General features: G+C 41.1%; 1 long non-coding RNA gene across 1 annotated transcript; it reads left to right on the top strand.

The window, feature by feature from the left end:
* The first annotated feature begins 280 nt into the window (after positions 1-280).
* Positions 281-5,130, top strand: LOC148052365 (uncharacterized). The gene is made up of 3 exons (XR_015698960.1): positions 281-352; positions 429-520; positions 2,808-5,130. It is a non-coding gene; the product is annotated as an uncharacterized LOC148052365 (long non-coding RNA).
* Positions 5,131-5,541: the final 411 nt, after the last annotated feature.

Below are 5,541 nucleotides of genomic sequence, written 5' to 3'. Positions count from 1 at the left end.
GACTAGCTGTTCTGTGCCTGAGCAGCTTTACAGACAAGACCCTATATGAACAAGATCAGACTTATTCAACAGGAAATCAGGCTTGATAGCAAAAGCACAGATTCTGAGAAATAAAAGAAAAAAAAACCCAAACCTTTCAGTACAGCTCTTTGTCTAGTAGCACAAGCCTCTACCTTCTTTTCAATCCCTAAAAGCTCCCTGCCTACTACCTCACCCCTTTTAAATCAAAGCTGGACCTGGCAACATCTGTGGCTTGTTAAAGTTATCTCCAGCATCTGTGGTTCATTGCTCTTATATAAACCCTCATCTTAGGCTATCTTGTATCTTATAAGATGTTTTTCTCAAGAGGAAGGTTGGTAGTACTTTAGGGGAAGGGCTTCTCTTAGGAAGAAGCTGGGGGAAAAGAAGAATGTTTTTCCTTTCTATAGAACCGCTGTTAATGGTCTCCTGTAGCAAAAGGAAGGCTTTCTATAAGAAAACAGAAGAAAATTAGATCTGTCCTAGATGCCTGAAAGCATAGGTAGGCAAATTTTGTCTGTTATTATTGTATTGCTAACTTAACCTCTGCTATATGACTCCAAAGTGGGTCATGCAAGAATCTGGTTATCAATAAGAGGCTGCTCACTTACTAGTGACACTACTTTCTCAGACTAGTTTTTATTTCTTTTCTCAGATGTTTTATCATAAAAAAAGCTTTGTTTTTCTACCTGTTCATCTTATGTCTGTTTAGTGTCTCCATCCTTTGAGTTGAAGGGGAGTGCAGAGCACATAACGTGAAGGAGCAGCAAATATTAAAAACCCATGAGGAGCCAGCAAAGGAGCTTTTTGTTGCAGTGGGTGGGGAAGGATGGGCTGTCCTTGACAACTAATGTAGCCCAGACTGGTATGTGTGAAAGCTACTTGCCTGTCCTTGAACTCCTCAAAGGAAATATCTGGTGTTTGAACTGAGAGGCGCTCAAAGCAATGCGCCATGACTCAGCACCCTTATTTTTCTGTCTCTGTAGAGAACTGTAAATTCTGAACACAGATCATGCTGCTAAATGAGCTTGCTGTAAGTGTATTAAATCCTGTAGTGAACATGCTTGTATTATGGTCACCTGTGTTGTATTTATTCTGTTGAAAAACAAAGGAATATTGTGCCTTCCTAAGGAGTTAATCCACTGCCTGTGACCCTGTGGTCTGCTTCAGAAGCTATAGTTAAAAGCTCTGCCTTTAACCACATCCTCTGTGTGCTGTGCCTTCAGTTTGTGCTGCTTTGTGTTTCTTTCTATCCTGATTGTGGAGAGAATAAAAGGTGAGAGGGAAGCCATTGGGAAGTGTGGCTAAGGAAGGGGGAAAATACAACATATCAGCCAGACCACCCAGTTGTCACCAACTTGGAAGGTGTCACAATGTAAGTATGGGATACTGTCATTGTGCAGGCTTAAAAAAAAAAGTGAAAAATTATTTCAGTGTGTCAGGAGGAAACAGTCCTGATGGTTAAAGTGTTTGATGGGATCTGAAAACTTTGAGGGCCAGACATTGTAGCAGGATGTATAAACATGAATTTCTAAATAACATCTGTCAAGTTCTGATGTCCTGATTTGAACCCTTAATGCTAGCTGAGGAGGCAGCACAAGATGTTTGCTATGTACCCCCTCACCAGTATGCACGCACCCCCCCTATGCCCCCGTTGCCTGTGTATGGTTGTTCTCTCTTTCTACTTCAGTTTAGATTTCTTCTTTGAACTTCAGTTCTCATTATTTTTGGACTTGTCACTTTGTTTGGAAAGATTTATTTCCACTGTTCCTTCTCTGTTCTTTCCTTGCCTCTTCTCCTCTGGATGCTTTTTTGGCAAAGCCCACTGCTATTTTTTATGACTTTGTGTACTGTTTCAAAACAGTAAAATGTTTTTGAAGCAAGACGATCCTGTGTTGCTACGTTCATGCAGTAGCTCCTCCACCTCTGCTCCTTTTTAAAGAGCTTGTGCTGTACTTCTGGTTTTCAGTGTTCATTAAGAAAACAAGTCACTCTGAATTGTAGATCTCAAAAAAAACCAAAAATCCACTCTTCTGTGTGAGTACCTTGATGTTATTGAGTTTTTTTTACTTTCTTCCATGACAGCAAGCCAGGTGTCTTTCTGTGATCACATGCTGGTTTTCACAAATATGAGTAAAAAGGAGCAGTCCTGATATTTCTGTCAAGTGATGTTGAAATTGGCTGAAATTGGTGGTGGAAAGGGGACAGCTGACTGGTATGATCACTGAATTGCCACTTCCTTTGGATACCAGGACTAAGACTAAAATGTTTATCCCTGTGTATTTCAGATCAAGTTGTACCATCCTAGTGACAAGTGAACTGATTTCACTTGGAAGTTGGAGGTTAAGATCTAAATCTAATTTTAGTAGCTCAAAAATCATGCCAGTTTATAAATATACATATAAATAGATTTGATTGGCTGAAATGGTTTTCCTTTAACGCTTTGGGGTGAGGCTTCTCTTGTGTCTACAGGCCCCTACAAGAAACTTTTGAAAATTCTTCACTTTATTCAGTGTACTAAATGATAGCAATAGTCTTTTGATATCGAGATTATTTGGAGAAGCCGTCTCTGCGTACTTAACCAGTATAGCTTGAATGTTAATTTTATATCGGATGGGGCACAAAGCACATACTGTTCTATTCTGTGCTTGTATTAGCAATAAAAACAACTATTAAAGTCAGGTTTCTAGAGCTAACACTTGTGCTTCTCAACTCGTTTTTTTCTAAATTGAGGTTTCTTTAAAAAAGTCTTTCTCACTTTTCTGACAGTTTTTTTTTTTTCTTTGCAGAACTACTTTTTGAGGTGCTGAGATAGCAACACAATGCTGGCCCATGGTAAGGGTTTAAATGGACTCCCAGATAAGGAGGATGAGACATGAAATATACTTAAAAATTGGAAAAATAGTTATGGGATGTGCTCTTCAATGCCAAACAAGCTGTAAGAGAAGTACCATTCTGTTTTATACTAGGGGATATCTTACCTGCCAGGAGCGCAAACTCGCCACTAACACAAAGGATCTGTCCCTGATGGAACTTTTACTGACTTTAGGCCTCAGTTTTCCCATCACAAAAAGAGAAGGATCTTAACCTAAGTTACAATGGCTTTCGTCAATACTGTGTTTTCATATTTTATTTGGTGCTCTAGACACTTTGACTGTTTACTTCATGTTTATAAGGTTAAAAAGGAACTTTCTATTGGTGCTGCATGAATGGTATAAAAAAAGGAAAAAAATCTCTGGCTAAATGTCCTCCATGGAGTCCAAATCTAGATGAAAAGTCTCCAAAGTGGTGCAGTCTTGTTGAATTGCTTGGATGGCTATAAAGACCCTTATCAGTAGACCTAGGTGTGGTCTGCTGGCTGGTAGACTGACAGCATGCTGGAAATACATATTCATAGCTTTTCAGAGATGTGGAACTGAGGGATCAAAGTCACTCTTTGAGGAGGATTGCAACAGCCTTGTCCAGAAGGAGAGTAACTCCCTGATCTGGACCTTTAATGAATATCAGCGAAGGACAGCTGAATGTCAAATTTAGGACCAGGAAAGGTATCAGGTCATCACATGTAATTTTCAACAGAGAGCATTGTACAGTCCTGTCTGGGAAGATCTAATGCTTCTTCCAACAGTAACAATTTCTTGCATCTTTTCTGTTAGAAGACTTTACAAGGACCTTATTCCTCTCAGTTATTTTTAAAATTTCTCCATGCTTTCCACCTGACACTCTCTTGTGAGCTAGTTTATCCCTATATCTTTCTCTGAGACAATGCTGGCTGAAATACCTCTTTTGCCCTCCTGATGAATGACTTCAGTCTACTAATAAATAAAAGCTTAATTCCACTTTTAGCAGGCTATCTCCTGCACCTGCTTCTTCTTTCTTGAAGAGGACTAGCTGGAACTGTACACTCAGGTGTGACAAGTATACAGTTTAAGAAGAGGGGATTGTGGACAACTCAGGAGAAAATGGTGGATTCATCCCTTTTTGGTGGAAAGGAATATCCCAAAATCAGAGCAACTCTGTCAACATTTGTAGTGCTGCTGCAATTTGAACCAGACCCACGTACATCTGCAAAAATAATTTGTGCAGCAGCCACTGGAGGGGTAATAAAGATTTCTTTTTTTTAATCCAGTCATTGGTAGAATGAATGGATATTGTCAAAAGAATCCCTTATATCCTGTATTAAAAATAAGCATGTCTCACTTCAGCTTCTGCAAGACACAAATGCCCCAATCATTTCCCCTTCCTTTTTGGAGCTCAGAGCAGGCTTTTAAGGGCAAAACTAAGAAGTCCAAATTCTAGTGAGACCTGTGGAATGCAGCTCTCAGTGGGTTTTATACAGAGGGTGTTCAGGCAACCAGGAATTTCCTCTGAAAAGTGAAAAGCAGCTCTCCTCTGAAGAAATAAATTAAAATAAGCTGAAGGTGAAAGTGTTGGAGTTTAGAATGGGCTGTGTTAACAGTCTACAGGGACAGAAGCTGTGAAAGGGGAGAGGACTGCTGTCCATCACTGTTCTTAAGGAGGTCTCCTGTTATTTTGCCTTGTGGTGTGGAGTTTGCAGCTCAACCAGCTCGAAACCCAAGGGAATGGCTCTATTTCCTGCACCAAATAGGACTACCTATGTCTCTGGAGAAACATCTGCGGGGCTCAGACTGCAAATGGTGTTGCACTGTAAGTGAATAACTAATGTGAGACCAGGCAGAGGCACCATCTGCCATGGCATGTGCTTTCCACACAATACTGATGGCTGTCACTCAGGCTCAAAGGATCCTGCTGTGCCACAGAGGAAAAGGAACATGTCTGGCTTTACCCACGAAGTGTCTCCACTGCATGAGCTAAAGCTTTGGGACTGAATTCCCAGTTCAAGAAATTCACAGATCAGGTTTGTGGTCTCTTGCAAGGTTTCTATTGCAAAGGAAGAGTAGCTCTGGTCCTGAAGGAAGGCTTGAACTTGTATGTAGTTGTTATGGTAGCTTACTTCTGAACACCATACAGTTTGTCCTGATCAGTTTGGCTTTCTCCTGTCTGTTATCCCAAAAGGGAGGAAGGGGAGACTTGGGATGGCACTGTTTGGGATCTGACATCATCATTCTCAGGTCTTCTAACAGATATCCATTTTTTGTGTGTTTGCAGCATGGGAAGTTGGGATGTTAAGGCTCTTAACAACACAGCTAGGTGCACACAGTCCAGGAGGTTCCTGCAAAGCATCGATGATAACTTTTTGACACAGGTAGTGGAGGACCCAATGAGGAGAGGTGTGCTGCTGGACCTTGTACTAACAAACAAAGAAGGACTGGTTGGGGATGTGAAGGTTGAGGGCAGCCTTGGCTGCAGCGACCATGAGATGGTGGAGTTCAGGATCCTGCATGGAGGAAGCAGGGCAATAAGTAGGATTACAGCCCTGGACCTCAAGAAAGCTAACTTTGGCCAATTCAAGGACCTACTTGGAGGAATCCCATGGGTTATGGCTCTAGAAGGTATGGAGGTCCAAGAGAGCTGGTTAATATTCAAGTATCATTTCCTCCAAGC

The sequence above is a fragment of the Nipponia nippon genome, unplaced genomic scaffold, assembly GCF_047370975.1.
Source record: "Nipponia nippon isolate SJK-2023a ecotype South Korea unplaced genomic scaffold, ASM4737097v1 scaffold_5, whole genome shotgun sequence".
NCBI lineage: Eukaryota > Metazoa > Chordata > Aves > Pelecaniformes > Threskiornithidae > Nipponia > Nipponia nippon.
This window is presented reverse-complemented; position numbering and strand designations above follow the sequence as displayed.